At 35.7% G+C, this 17,959-nt stretch overlaps 1 protein-coding gene across 4 annotated transcripts in view; it reads right to left on the bottom strand.

Moving 5' to 3' along the window:
• The window catches only part of LOC5571211, a 579,023-nt gene that overhangs the window by 52,698 nt on the left and 508,366 nt on the right, over positions 1-17,959 (bottom strand). The gene's annotated exons all lie outside the window — the stretch shown is intronic.

Below are 17,959 nucleotides of genomic sequence, written 5' to 3'. Positions count from 1 at the left end.
TATCTTCCTATAAATGTAATAAGTCTCTATAATAATGTAGTATATGTAGGTATCAAAATCAGACCCCCTCTAAATAACTACGGCGTAAATAAGATCTTTCTACAAGCAAAATCATAGTTCAGAAAAATGAATCACATACATACTACTCAACTGTATGATATAGGTAACTCGTTCTATCCAATAGTATTAAGAAACATAAATTTAAGGGTCTACAGTGGAGTGCGTCTAATATTTCGAAAGTTCTCATAACCAAAAATTCTTGTGCTCCTCTGAGTTCAAATCACAAAAAAGGGAAACCTCAAATTTTGAGCAAAAAATATTAAGATTTGAAGGTGGCGCAAGCGACTTAAAGGTGGATTTTCAAGTTAGGATCTTCAGTAAAATCTTCATAACTTTGTTATTTTGTAACCAATTTGTATGCTCTTTGCATCATTCTCTTCAAAACTTTATAAAAAGTGTGAAAAACATTAAATAGTTAAAAATAGTTTTCCCTAAAATGTTCCTCTTTTTAATAAAAAAAAAAATCATCGTTGCTCGTCCATAACTTCATAAATACTCATCCAATCTAGATATTTTTACATGCTTTTAAAGCTAATTTATTTGTTTTAAAACTGTGTATACAAAAATTTAATTAAACATTTCAAGGTTTTGAAATATTCCATCGGTGAAATTTTGATGTTATCCTCTTTTTAGCTATTTTTTTCATATACAGCCCATGAAATTCACATTTTCCTACGTATTTCAGCCCATACAAAATGTATGAAAGAAATTTCACCGATGGTATATATTAAAACCTTTCGATTATGAGATTATAAATCAAATACTGATCTCTAGTGGGAAAAAGAAACGAGGTACATTCGATCTTCATAATCTGCTGGTTTAGAAATAGCGTGCATTTGTTTTGACTTAGTTATCAAACAAAAACTACCTTAAAACATGATTGTTCAATGAAAACAATCAAACTTCTTCAAATTGTTGATTTTTTTTCGCCGGGGCTACATTTTTACTTTTAGACTGAAGTTTATAAAGCACATCATTATAACTACGAATATAACAATGCACTTATTTTTGAACAAATAAATAAAAATAAAGAATATTTGTGCTATAAAATTTATGAAAAATTGCATCTTAGACCTTTTCAAAAGTTTAACAAATGAGGAAATCTAGTTTCAGGTTAAGCATTAATGTTTAACTGACAAAATATTGAAAAATATAGCATACTCCGTTAAAAATTCATAAAAAGAGGAAAAATTTGAAGGAAACTACTTTTAACTAAGACTAGTTTTGATTTAAGACAAATTTGAAATTCTACAAACCTTTTATAAATTTAATTTTGAAGAGAATGATGTAAAGAGCGTCAAAATTGATTACAAAATAACAAAGTTATGAACATTTATCTGAAGTTAATATTTCATGGCTTGAAAAATCACCGTCAAGTCATTTGCGTTACCTCTAAATATAAAATTTGAGATTACTCTTTATACTTGATTCAAGTTCAGAAGCGCACACGAAGGGGCCCAGATAGCCGTAGCGGTAAACGCGCAGCTATTCAGCATGACCATGCTGAGGGTCGTGAGTTCGAATCCCACTGGTCGAGGATCTTTTCGTAAAGGAAATTTTCTCGATTCCCAGGGCATAGAGTATCATCGTACCTGCCACACGATATACACATGCAAAAATGGTCAATCGGCAAAGAAAGCTCTCAGTTAATAACTGTGGAAGTGCTCATAAGAACACTAATCTGAGAAGCAGGCTTTGTCCCAGTTGGGACGTAACGCCAGAAACAAGAAGAAGCGCACACGAATGTTTAGTTTTGAAAACTTTCGAAACTCAGTCCACAAGCGTAATCAAAAATAGCTTAATATTGTATAAAGTAAACGATTAAAAACCCTAGATAACAAGAATTCAGACAAGTTTCACAGCGGTTCTATACGCTTTTCTTTTCATTTTCTAGAGTACCACATGCGTGTCCATGAGTTGAAGTGATCCTCCCTAGAGGTTTCCAAGAATCACAAAAGTCTCGTTTCGTTCTCCACGGTTTCCAATGTGGGTATTGGATATACCTCTCGGGATTTTTATTAGGCATTCCTCCAATAATTTCTGAAAATGTTCACAGATAGTTATCCGAAGAAATTTCTGGATTATTAGAGGAATCATTGAGCAATTCTGAATACAACAAGTCTTCAAGTTGTATTCTTAAAGAAGTTCGTAGTGGAATCCATTGAAAAATTGAATTCCTGGGGGAATTTTTGATGAAATCCACGGAGAAAACCCTTGGTTAAACCCTTGGTTAAACCCCTCTTGAGTAATTTATTGTGGTATCATCATCCAAACCTGACTGAATTCTTCTAAATTCTTTTAAATATACATGAAATTGTTGATGTGGTTATGAAATCTTTATAAGCTTAATCTTGAGGTATACAGGTTTCGTTTTTTCCCTGATGTAAAACAATTATAAAACTTCGATACCTTCTCAATTTATTATAAACTTGTTAGTTGTTATTTTAATGAAAACTATAAATTTTTCTTTTTTGTGTATTGTTTTATATTTTTAAGTTAGTTTTCAATTTTGTATTTATAAGAATTCAAAAATTTACTGAAAATTTAGTTGAGCCTATTTCCACTAATTTATTGATTCCTTTTTATTGATTTTATGTTTGATTATATCCAAATTATCGATTCATTCCAATTGCTTTATATACGCTACGATGCCGAATCCGCGGTCCTTCAGCACGTAGGCGAGTATGCGTGTGCTCCCGATGAATTTGAGAGATTTACAGTTCCACGTACCGAGCTTCCAATCGCCAGTCCCTTTACGTCGCTGTGGTCTTCGTATTGTCCCGGTTCGTATTCTCTCGTTGATTGTTCGTTGCTTGATTTTTTTACGGCTGGTTTGCAGGGCCTGACACCAAACACCTAGATTTCCGGAGGACAGACGTTCCAGGTTCAAAGTTCCCACCGGATGTTGGTTACCCGATCTTCCCTAAGGTTACTCGTACCCCGGCCAGTACCGCGAGGAGGTAGGGATAGGAGTTGCTGGGTAAGAGGCTAGGGACCGCACTATTTTATTCCTTCAGGTACGCGAGGTACCAATGGTACGCCATGCCCAGCCATTTACCAACGACAGTATAGCCACATACTCTATTATTTTGTTCCATGGAATTTGTTGAACTTATATATAGCATCAGGAATACCATATCCATAGGGCCATATCTGATATGGCGTCAGGAATATCATCAAAAATTCCTCCAGGATTTCCGTCAGGTGTTTTTTTAGAGATTCCTGCAAAGATTATGTCAGGGATTTATGCAAGCAAATCTTCACAAGTATTCTTCTATAGATTTTGCGAAGTTTCTCTAGTAATTCCTCCTTAGGTTTCTCCAGTATAATCTTTTGGATTCCTCCAGGAATTGCTCCAGGAATTTGGTTGCGAATACCAGGATTGGAAAATGAAGCCTTGGAGTAATCTCCATTACATGAAGGAACCACTAGAAAAATCTCTGGGAGAATCCCTTGAGGAATCCTTGCCCTTGAATCCATGGAAAATCTTTAGAAACAAATTTTTCCGGGATCTCAAGATGAATACCCGAGAAAACCTCTGGAGGAATTCCTGAAGAAATCCCTGGAACAATTTTTAGAAGAACCCATGCAAAGATTTTTTGGAGTGATTCTTGGAGAAATTCCTGAAGAAATTGCTGCGTAAATCGCTGGAGGAGTCCCCGTAGAAATTTTCCTGGAATAATCCCTGGAGCAGTCTCTGGAAAAAATACTGTAGGAATCTCTGGATGATTACCTGAGTGAATTGCAGAAAGAATAGATAAAGGTTACCTGGGTTAATTGATGCAGAGATTTTTGAAGGATCTGTGTAAATTGCTCTAGGAATCCCTGGAGAAAATCCTGAACTAGTCCTTGGAGTCCCTGGAAGAATCATAATGCGGGTGGAATCCCTGGAGAAATACCTGCAGATATTCCAGTAGAAATCCTTGGATAGTCCTGGGAGGAATCCATGGAGAAATGTCTGGAGAAATATTTGGAGGAATCAATGAAAATATTTTCCAAGAGGAATTACGGTAGAGATTTTCGTAATGTCATCTCTGAGGAAATTTTTGAAGTATTTTCTGATAAAATTTCTGAAGTATGGTTCCATGGTTAATCTTTGGAGTAATTTCTAGAGGAATTCTTGAAGGAATCCCCGGAGGAGTTTTTAGAAGGTCAGAACGAATCTCTGAAGAAATCTCTGAGAAAATAACTGGAAGATTACCAGGAAAATTCTTTAAAATAATTCACCTAGCAATTTTCCAGGAGGTATTTCTTAAAGCGTTTCTGGAGGATCCCTCAAAAATTAAAAATCAAATTTAAATGACTGTCTCAATTATTACAGACTTTTCGAATAGTAACTAATGACTTGAAAAAGATATATATCGGTTTGAAAATGTATCATTATAATTCTATATCCAGTATTGAACAGAATGAAGCATGCATTGATCTTTTTCCATGCAAAATTGTCAAGTTTGGAGGGTTGGATCTCGGCTTCTAGTGTTCAGATTGACCTCAGCTTGGAAACAACATGATATTATCTCAGTTAGTTAGTTAGTTATCAGTCTTTCATAAACAAACTCTCAAGCTATTGGAAATCGTAAATATTGACAAATTATATACAATTATGAACTTGAAATACTTTTTTAGATACAATTTTTGGAGTTACAGTCATCTCTCCCTTACTCGATATTTTGTATCTCGATATCGAGTTAGAGAACCATAGTACTTGTGAATTTTATGGTAATTAGGAAACTATTTAATTTCTAAGCTGCGGTGAAAATTTCAGGTCGACAAAAGCACACGAATCCATATCCAATCCTCCAAACTTGACTTGATAGTTGTGTGAAAAATAGCCAATGCGTACTTTATTCTGCCTAGCACTATATGTAGTAAACAACCTAATCAATAATAAATCTAATAAAGGCTTCTGCAATGTTTTGATGATACTTGTTAGAATAAGACAAATGTTACGTAAAATAGTATGGCTATCCGTGTTACCTTAAAAAATATATAATAATATTAAAGGTACGTCAAAATAATTTGTAACCAAGAGTTATACATGAAACTTCAAGGTTTTGGGCTGAGCTCCCCCAAATTCATGAAAATATGGATCAGCTCAGCGTTATTTTGAAACGAGAGAAGAATTAAAACTTATACTGATTTTATAATGTTAAATGGATAAAATAGTGTTTCCAGAAATTCCAAGTTTGAATTTTGAACAATAAACATCAACAAAATTATGTATGTATTAATCATGAATATGCATAACATAGAACAAAATATACTTTGAATAATTATTTCAGTTATTTAGTTATTTAGTTATTCATTTGTGCAGTTATTCAGGATTTAAATCATTCAGTTATTCAAGCGTTACTCAGCGAATTCAGTTATTAAGTTTTTTATTTATTTATTTAGTAATTCAATTATTCAATAATTTAGTTTTTCAGTTTTCAAGATAATCAGTTATTGATTTATTTAGTAATCCAGTTATTCAGTTATTGAACAATAAATTTAATTCGTTTTTAGTTGTTTAAATTAATAAACCTCTTTGTGTTATAGGTTTTTTTTAAATATCAGTTTGTTTTGGTTCGTTTGTTTTGTTTTGTTTGGGGCCTTCCTTAGCCGAGTGGTTGGAGTCCGCGGCTACGAAACAAAGCCATGCTGAAGGTGTCTGGGTTCGAATCCCGGTCGGTCCAGGATCTTTTCGTAAAGGAAATTTCCCTGACTTTCCTGGGCATAGAATGCGAAAATGGCAACTTTGGCAAAGAAAGCTCTCAGCTAATAACTGTGCAAGTGCTCATAAGAACACTAAGCTGAAAAGCAGGCTGTGCTAGTGAGGACATTCATGCAAGAAGAAGAAAAAGTTTTTTTTCAGTTATTGGTGTTTATGTTATTCGTCTTTGAAATTTCGTAAAACTTAACTTCAGAAACCCCAAATTTACTCCTAAACTTTTTCAGCTGGTTGGGAAGACAATTCATCCAAACTCCAAAAACAACTTCTTCAGACTTTCCCGAATCCCCTCGTTTTCGGGTAGAAAATAACCCAATCACCTCTCGGAAACCACCGCAACTCGAGTGGGTTGCGGTCATTTTACGATTTACTTTTCCCGGTAGAGCCCATCGTCGTCGTCGGTGGGCATCCAGATGATTCCAGTGGGTTGCCATGGTCATCGCCGTTCCTGACTTCTTCCCCCTCATTGGTTTAATTAATGATGATCATGATGATGATGATGATGCTAATGACGGCGCTGATGATAATGGTGAGACTGCACTGTTTTGTAAATATATATCCTTTTGTCCGAAAAGCCCCCTCCAGGCTTGTAATTAGCGGACACGTGCGAAACCCGAAGCAAAGGTTCGTGTGTCGGTTCGATAGAATCGTAGCCAATGGATACTGCTTGGATGGATGGGAGTGCTTTTTTTCTGGAAAAGCTAAACGCTAATGTGGTTTGTTATTATTTTCACGGGTAAAAATGTGTATTAGGTTTTAGCGTGATATGTTGGGCATTGTTTTTCCAATAATGAAATTAAGAGAAAAACTGGGCATAAATATATCAATTGTTCCACAGCGGGTATTAACGATTTGATGCATGCAATTTCAAGGAAATGATTTGATTATCTATACAATTAGTAATGATTATTTAGGGATCAGCAACTCACTAATAAGCTTTTGCCTAAACAATGCAATGTTACTGCACATGTTACAGTAATAGACATAATAAACAGCACATTGGTTCGAATCCTGACCATCCGTGGAAATGTTCGCATCATGAAAGAACCTCACAAGTGTAAATCAACGCAAAACAAGCATGACAGACCTGATAAGAGCCGTGTGAGTAAGATCGCACCCGCCTACTCGTGAAAACATACCAAAAGAAATAGAAAACGTTCACGAACATTTATTCGCTAGTAACCGAACAAGATGTGATTTACTACGGTTTTGACAGACAAATCAATCAAATACATCCATCAAATCGACAGTAAACTACCAGTTTGTAGTCAAAAACCCTTGAAAACCAGAAATCTCGGAGGGAAATAGCTTATTTTTTCCTAAAGCGCAAATGCCATTGAACAGTTCCGAACACGTTCACGAATCACTTTAGCTTCGTTTACTCGCGAGCACGGCAGATGCGAGTAAATCAACACTCTGATGTTCGTGAGCATTCTGTTTTGTTTTTGTTCCGATTCAGCAGACATGTTTGAAAATCAAAGTTACATTTTAAATTTATCTTTTTTCGTACAGTGAGCCGTTCTTCTCAACATATTTTGGAAGCAACCTAGGTAGGTGGCTGGAAAATTTTAAGATGTCTCCAAGACAATCATTGTACATTGTCATCAAAGCCGTACCAATGTTCAGTTCCCAAAATAGGAAAACATTAACCCGTCAACGAAGTCATCATCGACCATTTAAAAGCAACAATGTCCCCCATTTAATGCAGCAAACACGCACCGTAGCTACTTTTGCATGATGATGCATAACCGATTTTTATGGAATGGCGACATTGTAAGATTTGAGAACTCGAGACGAAACCACAGCAGCACAGCAGTGCTTAATTTGTGCATCTTTTGTATTTGGAATAACTTAAAACCGCTCGGAACATTGTATGAAGATGAACTTCCCTTGGCAGATGGGGATGTCCCATTTTTGTCGATAAACTTTCAGTAAAAATGCCAATTGAGTGATCAACGCTCACTATATAAATCAATCAAAAAAAAACATTTAATGTAACTTTGGGGCATACAGTTTGACAATTTATAAAACATAAAACATTGAACATCCCTAGTTCGAGAATCGAGCACAGCATTCGTTCGAGTGTGGCGAACAACTACCGTCTACGTTTTCCTTCGCCAAAAGTTTCCATGTATCAGCAAATAAATAGGTCAGCCAGAGAGAACGCTCAGGAGACAGGAAAAGCCAAATCCGCTACAACGCGTGACCGATGTTGCCTTTGCTACTGACATTACTGATTGTTTCCATTGCGAGGAAAGTTTCGATATACGGTGCGGAACCAGATGTCACCCGGGATGATGGCAACATACAGTAGTGGCTTCAACTCCGACGATTAAATTTTGAAAATTGCATCGCACAAGCTGCAAGATTCCATTGTCGATCAATGGCATAATGTTGGAGCTTCGGATGATAGAACTATTTTTAGTTTTTCATATGGATCTGTCCAAGAATCTCTATGAATCTCTGATGACCGTGCTAAAAAATATCACCAGAAGTCACTTCGGGAATATGACAAGAAAATAATTATTTGCAATTTTCCTGCAATATATCAACAAGTTCTTATCTACAGATTCTTATAAAATACTTATATTTTTTGTAAGAAGACATATTCAAAAATACTCTTTGATTTTCCTCCAGAAATTCACGCAAAGATTTTTGAGGCTACATATGTTATCAAGGAATTACTCTCAACTGTGTTATCAAGGAATTACTCTCAACTGTTCAGAATATCTCAAATTCTTTTAAGGGTTTTTTTTATATTCTTTTAAGAACTGTTCTAACTTTTAATTGAAAATTCGTTTGAGTGCTTCCGCAAGTAATTCCGAAGATAATTCTCAAATTATTCAAAAAATACCTTTCAAGCGCTACAAAAACCCGTAAGGTTCCGTGGGGCATGTGGGTAATGGATTTCGCATAGTTGGAGTTCTTCAAATTCTAGAGACTTTAAATTAAAAAATGAGGTCGTATATATTTTTTTAGCTTGACTCTCACCAGATATAAGCAGTATGCTGAAATCGATTTTTATATAAAATTGAAGAAAAAAGTACAGAAAATGTTTTTGAAAAATGTCTCCTTACTATTCACTTGTCCCATAAGTGGGGCAAGTGAAAAGTTTATCGTTTTGACAAATAAATGTCATCCCCTTTTTCAAAATTATTTTCGGCTCCCCTTCAAAATGTAAGCAATATATCAATGTTATTTCTTCCCTATGTTACGCGTATGCAGAGTAAGTTTAACAGGTTTGCAAAAAAGGGTTGACCAAATCGAGTCATTGTTGTATATAGATTTTTCGTAGCCATAATGATGATCAGTTCTCTAAAGTAGTCATTTTTTTAAATATGTAAAATTTAATAGCAAAAGCATTAATTAAATAATAAAATAGGCCATTTTCATTGGTTATTCGCGATTCTCCATTAAGGAAAATAAGTAAGTGGAGATAAATATGGCCTATATTCTCGAAAATGTATTATTCTTGATGGAGAATCGCGAACAACTAGTGAAAATAAATAATTTTATCATTTCAATTATTATTTTTTGCATCGAACTTGATATAATTCAAAAATGGCTACATATAAAGAAGTGATCATGATAACATGGTTCAGAATAATTTCAAGATTCCTATTGTAACATCAGAACTTTTTTATTAAACATCTTTCCATCATGAAACTTTGTCCCAATATATTTCCTATCAAGATTCTATGGTAAAAATTTGAAAAATATTAAAAATGGAGTATTTGATTATTTTAAACTATTAGTTTAATTTTTAAATTTTTCATGAAAAATAATAAAATATTTTCCAATGTATATTTTTTTCTTGTAGTCCAAACGGATCACTACAACTTCTTCATACAACATTTTCCTCTAAAATCAACAGTTTTTTTTTCACAGTTTTTCCCTCAATTTCGTTTTAAGATCCTTCTATAAATAGCTGAATCGTACAATAGTTTTTTAAGAGAATTCCTTTAAAATACCGTTTGAAATCAAGAATCATTCAGGCATCAAGCATTCCATGAAAGTCACAGTTCTCTTATTATGTCCTCCATTAATGTCATCAGGAACATAAAATTTCTTCAACAACTACGTTTTCTTCGAAATCTACTCTTGGAATTTAGAAATTTTCAAGAGTTGTTTTCAAAATTTTTCAAGAGTTTGTTTTCAAAATTTCTCTAGGAATCTATCCTGATATTTATATGTATAGATTCCGTTCTTGATATTTTTTCATGGCTAAGTCATGCGATTTTCCTAAGGGAAATCCTGAAAAAATGACACTATTTCTGTGAGATCTTCCAGGAATTTTTATAAGAATTATGATTAAAGAGGAAATCAGATACGCAAAATTGTTTCGAGGATTTTGTAATTTTTATTGGAATGTAGGAAGATATGTGGTTAATTTTTTATGGGACTTACGAGAAGATATTTCTAATATAATACCTTAAAAAATGTTTTACAGGATTTTCAGAGCAACATCAATGAAGATTTTGAAATTTCTTGGAAAGTATTGATTTATTCTTTCAGTAATATCTAGTGGATTAATTCGAGTTTTTTTTTCGCTTATTGGCGATACAACTTGAAAACTTTTGATAAAAATCAAACTGATATGTCTTACTGGCGAAATTTGGAAAGCCTTTGAACTTTAGACGTTTGTTTTAGTAGAAAAAATTGAAGCTATTAATATTTAGAATCGAGGTAGAATTTCTGAATTACCTTGTAGGAACTAAGATAGCATTTCTGATACGCTTTTTTGGATTTTTTTTTAAGAAATTCGTGAAGGAACTTCTTGTGGGATTTGTGGAAAATGTTTAAGGGAATACAGAGAGAAATTAAATAAAAAAATCCGGTAGAATACTTTGAGTGGTGGAACTCATAAAAAAATGTGATTGCTGATGGAATATCCCTGTGGAATTTCTAGGCATGCTCTTTTTTTGTGATTTCATAGGTTTTTTGTTATGTTTTCGAGATTTGTTAAATAAAAACATAAACTGCTGAAAGTTGTTTGTTTGATTTTGGAACATTTGGGAAAATTTGTGGAAAAAATCCGACGCAAAATTTTGGAGAAATAGAGTAGAAGGTGTATTTTTATCTCCTTGAAGAATTTCAAGAGAAAGTGTTGTTAACCCCTCTACCAGCCGCTTCAATATTTTACCATAAAAAACTCAACTCGCACTAACTTTTTTGGCCCTCAATATTTTTGCACCATTTTTCCCAAATCTTCTAGATCTTCTATTTTCAGAATCTGCGTCGATATTGATCATTAATCGTCTGGTTTTGAAGATATTCCGATATTCTTTGGGGGACTCATATAAAAATTCATTGGCCGCCATTTTGATTTTAGTCAATTCATAAAAACAATAAAATGTGGGCTATACAATGAACAATAGACCTGTGCGCCGATTTAATTCTGATCGGCGGCGGCGTCATGGCGTGGATGATTTTAAACATGACTGAGACAATAAAAAAAGGTATGTTCGTTGGTTGTTTTAACAAGCTCATAATTGCAAAGCGATCAGTCGCCGTTTGTCATAGAAATTCATTAACAATTTATATTGAAAAATATTTAAAAATCACAGAGATTGAAAATGCTGTCCTGTTCTTGTATATATTGAATAATTCCTGAAGAATCCATGGAGGATTTTATGTTAGAATTTGTAAGAACATTATTAGTATTTATATTTATTTGAGAATATTCTAGCAAAACATATCTTGAGCACTTGAAAATCCTCCGAAGAGCTTTTTGCAGCAAATCTTGAAAAAAAAAAAAAATCTTAGAGAAATAAGTGGTGAAGTACCTTGGAAAATTAAAAAAACAGAGCCAAACACTGGGAAGAATACATAGGGAAATTCAAGATATTTTTTTCAGAATTATTGGAGAAACCCGTGCGGGAATCCTGGGAGCAGTTCATGGTACATTTTATATGAAACTCTTAGACAATTCTTTCAATAATCCCTTGAGGAAAACTAGAAAAAATTAACGAAAAAATCTTTGAAAAAGTCATGGAAGAATCAGGAGATATCTTCGCTGGAATAATTGTATGAATTTTTCCAAGAATCTGGAGATTTTTTTCAAAGTAAAGCTGAAAGAATGTTTGAGGTACTATCTGAAATAGAACAGTCCTATAAGGATTCAAGAATGTTTGAAGAATTTATCGATGGAACTCGTCATGAAATTCAAGGTTCTGGAAGATTTCTAACAGGAATACAAGGGTCATCTATTAATTACATAAAAGTTTATGAATCGAGAGAGGGCTTGAGATTTCTTATGCGTCATATAAATTATTTTTAATGTTATTACCATGAATGGCAGGGGATTAAAAGAACTGCCAACATTGTCTAAAATAATGAATGACCCTATATGAAGAAATCTCCTCAAAACACTGCAAAAAGCTCCTATGAAATTTACGGAATAATTTTCAGAAGTGTCATTCAAATAATTCATTGAAAAATCCTAGAATAATACTTGAAAGGTATTTCCTTTAAAAAGTTTCTGGAATAATAACTGACGGAATCCCTAGAAAAATCTCTGGGCAAATACTTGAACAGCCCGCGTGAAGCCCGCGGTTTCCTTTTTGTCCGGCCCTCGAAGAGATTGAAAACTTTTCTTATATCTGGCCCGATGACTGTGACGATGACGATGACTCTACCAACTTTAAGTTAACTTAAACCATATCTGATTATTTCCACTTCGATACAGTTGTAAGCAATTTCATTTTGGTTATTACGAATGTGCATTAACTTTCTACGAGTCTTCCGGTTACGGGGGTCCAAATAATCATACGCTGAATTACCAGTAATTCTTTGGTATGAATGTTATCATTTCTGAGATTTATTTAAGGTAAGCCTTTTGCTGGGTTTTCACAGGATATGGCAGATTTTTCGCAAAACACATGTGCAAGACTTCCCCAATATTTTTAGCAAGCTTCCAAAATTCTAACCAAATTCAAGGCACGATTCATGAAGACTTCTATGCAAGATTCTTAAAACACTTACTTACATACTGTCAGTATTATAAGAAAATCCTGCACAGATTTTTTTCAAAATCTTGGCGAAAGTTTCTTAAGAATCTTGCGTAGAAGTCTTTATGAATCGTGCCTTGAATTTGGTCAGAATCTTTGAAAATTGCTAAGAAAATTTTAAGTGAAACTTCTATGAAATTGTTGACAATATTCTCGCAAGATCAAATATGTTATATAGATTACAATAAGCAAGATGATTGTCAGAAATTATCTATTCTACATCTTATTAAGAAATAAGTGATTGTGTGCTGCATATGCTTTAATATCTCGATTCTACAAAACATTCATATTTGCATGCTGATCGGATGCTATGCAGTGTGCCTCCACAAATGTATAATGAGTGACATGGAAGTAAATGGAGGTTTCAGGTATAACATCGTAGTGTAATATGTCTACGATTAGTTTGGCGTAGCTCTGTAAAATCAACTAGAAATTTCAAAGAACTGGCGTTGAAGAGCAGCATGAAATAAATGTTGCTACTTGGGATGAGCAAGTAAAAGGCATTGTGAAACCGTTCTAAATTTGACATATCATTACGTACGAAAAATCTGGCGTTAGCATCCCCACTGTTTATGAACAAAAGATTATGTAGACTTTTGGTTGATCGGAAAGTCCTTCTCCTTCTTCCGCGTAGACTTCACAAAACCGTAGGTAGAGTATACGTCGCTTATGGGCCCACGAAGCTTTATAACGTACTTTCCACGTTCAATGTCGATTTTGCATTGAAATTCAGAACGAAGAACCTTGCTGGTACTTACTTCTTCTTCATCAGCGTTGTTATTCAACGACCGGATCATTGAGAGACCGAAGCCTATTCACGCGAATAATTTTACAAAACCTGCATGCATAATCGAAATAATCCGCTTGACGCGATTTGGCCGAGCCGACCAGGTGCTGTACTCATGCGTGAAGCTGAAAGACACCTCGTTAAGTCGGTGAAATCGTACGCGATCGCTTACTTCGCTACTCGTCTATGAAAATGATGGTGCTTGAAGTATCGTTTGAATTGGTCGGTCAATCGGCGCAATAAATTCGCACTTATGGTTTCGATCATCATCTCTAGAAATTAATTTTCTCGACGGGGTACGGAGAAAGACAAACACTCGTTGAATGCTGACTGTGACAGCTGGCCCAACTCTCGCCGCGGCACTTCATCAATATTTGTACACCTGATGAATGACGGCCGTTTTGGTCGGGCTCTTCTACACCTTTGTCAGCCCCCCATTCTTCAGAAGTGCTGAGTGCGATTCTTCACCAGCCGAGAACCGAAAATGCAATCAACAACGCGCACTTGTCCGGACCAATGCCATATTAATGGGATTAATTGCCGAAGTGCTGTTCCTATTTGCTCGGACTACCGTCCTAACTAACGCGCTAATGGTTGAGAAAGGTCTCCCAACCGTGCAGGGCTGGTACAGCGACTAAGGATCTATAAAATAGGAAATTTAGAGTCCTTTTAAAAAAGTCGGGAAAGACACCAAATAATAATCAACATATTACCGAAAGACACCAAGAAAACGAAAAGTTCATTTAAGATATCTTCAGGCTTGATAATACCCCTCAACATCACCAGAGCTCGGTAGCATGCTCTAGACTAGAGCAGCGTTCTGTCTTTGCCTCTTTGCGAAGGAGCGAAAAACTCTTAAGCAGAGGGCAACGAAAAATGAGCGAGGACGATGCGGCACAAAACACAACGGAGAAAAAAAAATCATCAGAAATGAGTGCCATCGCATCTCTGCGAGGCCTGTTTTGTTCAGACGGGTCACTCAAGCGTTCTTTTACATGTGAGCTAAGCTGCCGTGAATCGCAAGTCAGTCCCATCTGTAAAAAGAAGGGCATTGAGAAAATGGGCTGTGAAGTTTTCAAACTCGTTTTCCATACGAATATTCAAAAATTTCCTGAGGATTGGAACATGTTCCAATCCTTATGAAACTTTCACAAGAAAAGTATAAAGATCATCAAAACAAGTTACATTTTTGTGTTCCATGGTGCGAAAGTCTGTAGTGGGACTGATATGCAGTTACTTTTCATTATGGAACAATTTCACTTGTTGTTTTTTTCCTAATTTTTCCGAATAAATAATATAATCTCATTAGTGCAGCTGAAAGAGCATTGGAAGATATGCTGAAAACTGAGCAAAACTCAATTTTGACGAAAATGCAGATGGGACTGACTTGCGATTCACGGCAGTAAGGTGAGCATAACAGCAAGAGTGAAATTTTGTTGCACTCTCACTCGATTCGTTTGAGGATTTCTCGCTGAACTTTACAAAAGGACCTAGGTAACAATGAGAGAATCTTTTCCTTTCTCGCTCGCAATCGCAGAGGAGTTTGTGTCAAGCCTTCTTTAGAGACCATTTTGGTTTAAAATGGAGACTTCCTAGAGGCTTGAATAAAAACAGTGACTGCGTCTGAAAATAGACCCGCTACCAGCCCTGACTCTACTCGAAAGCTTCCTTTAGTTCACCTCGGCCGTCTTTCTCTGAACTCCTATTCCGACACTTTCCCACTCTGACGGACGGTTGTCGTGTTTCGCGTGATCGATATATTAACGGCAATTAATTGCTTTTCGGCCAGCGGCAACTCTTCGTGAAGTGCTTTTGGCCGCGGGAGGCATAACCAACGACTGGGGCGGGGCTTTCAAACGGTTGACAGCCGTGTGTGTGATTATATTCAATTATGTCGTCGCATTCTACTAAAATGTCCGGTCCAAACACCGCCGTGACCGCCTTCCTTGGAACGACGACCTTCTGCTCCTTCTTCTTCGATGTCGAATAGTCTTTAGCACGTCCCGATCAGAAGAGAAGAACAGGATTGTAATAACTAGTGTTTTATATATAATACATTTTTGTTACAGTGTGTTACAAACCAAGCTGATAAGCTATTAAAATTACAAAATTTATAGGAAAATATAAACTGACATTAACAAAATAATAACATACATTGGTACGATTATTTCAAAATTATAACACATTTAGTTACACGTAAAACTTTTTGTAAACACAATTTTGGGTACATTTTAACTCTTTGCGACTCGGTTTTCAAAAAAAACTGACCAATACGGGAGTTGAATCCGGGTCTCCAACATGAACGACAGTGCCTCTACCATTGAGGCTGATATGACGCACGTGAGCTGATATGAATCGAAGCAGTTCTACATTTTACAACTATTTCTGATTCATACATCCTCACTTCCTCTCCTTAGCATGTCTGTGCCACACTTTACATGTTTACCAGATGTCGGACCAATGTTAGGTTGACATCGGATCAAAGTCGGATCAGTGTCGTTTCGGTAATCAAAATGAACCTTGATATAAACATCAACAGTTGCTATAATTGTGTTACAATTTTGTTATGCCTTCCTGATCGGGGTACACCCAGTGTGGACTAATTGAACAAAAGTAGTTTGTGCGTTGATCTGTGCAATGGCGGCCACCTACCGGATGGTTGTCATTCCCGAAGGGGTATAATTTGTGCAATCACCAGCACTGAGCGCCGCCGCTGCCACCACACCATTACCAAATACCGAACGACGCTTCGAGTGCTTGCCAAGAGCAATCATCGCTAATGTGGTCAATAGTCAGATCAGAAGGTTTCTTTTCGAGGGTAATTTGAGACAATTTATCAATTATTCCGAGAGCTTGATGACTCGTAACGAACCGAACGAACAATGCTCTTTAACCTATTCGATCAAAATGCGTTTTCCCTTTGTTAATGAACAAGTGAAAATGTATACAAGCGGAAGTTAAGCTACTAAAATTCTATTGGATTTTTTAAAACTTTATGATCAGTTTCAATAATCATGTTGATATTGCCTTCACAAACCCACATTATTGCAGCAAAAACCACCACATCTTCCCATTTTAATCATGTTATCGAAAAGTGCATCCCACAAAGGTCCATTAGTCCCATTAGTGAAAATATTCCACGAATTCCCGATAAAATCTACCACCGAACCCGGAGCGCACAGTCTGACTCATGCCAAAAAAACCCTACATTCTTCTCATCGCCATGGAACCGGACGCAGACCGAACTGAACGTCCATCACAAATTGATGAGTTTCAAAGGCGCCCCCACTCGCAGCTAGTCAGTCAATCGATCGATCGAAAATGATGCGTTCAGCGATAATTAAATTGCCGATTTTAATAGTTTGTGGCTTCCCCCTTGATGTGCCTTTGGCTCGCCCGCTGCTCAGTTTTGCGAGAATTTTCGGTCTCAAATTTAGCTCGGCAACAGATCGGAATGGATTCCGCGAATCCCGAACAATCCTGCCGGGCAGATCACCAGGGAAGCCTCTGGCTATTCACGTTTGATGGGAGCGGAATTTCTTTAGGTAACTCAGAGCTACGATTTGTTCCGATATCAATGCATGATATTTTGGAACAAAAAAAAATTAAATTTGTTTTGAAAAATACAGTTAGTTAAAATTAGATTTTTTCTTTCAAAGAACGCCACAATACGCCTTGTTTCGTTTTTCCTGCCGTCATCAACTGGGACACACGCTATGTCTAAACCAGCGGATTATACAAATCGAATGTACCTCGGATTTTTTTCCGCTGGAGTTCAGTAATTGGGTTATTTTTCAAAATATTTAAAATATTCCATCGGTAAAATTTTGATTTGTTCCACTTTTTAGTTATTTTTTCCTATACAGATTATGAAAATCAATGAAAATCACGTTTTCCTACACATTTCAGCCCATACAAAATGCATGGGAAAAATTTCTCCGATAGAATATTTTGTAACCTTCCGATTATGAAATTAAAACCCAATCCTGTGTGAACAATTTGTATGAAATGATTCATCCAAATCGAAAAAACGATAAAAGGTTTGTTTCTGTGACTTATAAGTAAAGTACCCAGATTGGCAAAATCCCAATTTCCAAAATATGTTTTTAATTGAAAAACGAAGTCAAATATTCATCTGTAGTACCAGATAGTTAAGAATTCATACGAGAATTTGAGATGGAAAATATTTTTCTACATGTTCGGACGTTTAATGGCTACGCGTGTTCAAAAACCATAACTTTTGGCTCAAAACCCAACAAATTCACTCCCACCAAAACCTGTGCAAATTTAGATAGCAGCATATTTTTTTTTCTCCACTATTACTCATTCTTTTAAAGATTAAGCATCCTTGATTGCAAATTCATGCTCAAGTGTTGTTAACCTTATTAAATT

The sequence above is a fragment of the Aedes aegypti genome, chromosome 3, assembly GCF_002204515.2.
Source record: "Aedes aegypti strain LVP_AGWG chromosome 3, AaegL5.0 Primary Assembly, whole genome shotgun sequence".
Classification (NCBI taxonomy): domain Eukaryota; kingdom Metazoa; phylum Arthropoda; class Insecta; order Diptera; family Culicidae; genus Aedes; species Aedes aegypti.
Note: the sequence above shows the minus strand (reverse complement) of the source record. Positions and strands in the feature narration are given on the sequence as shown.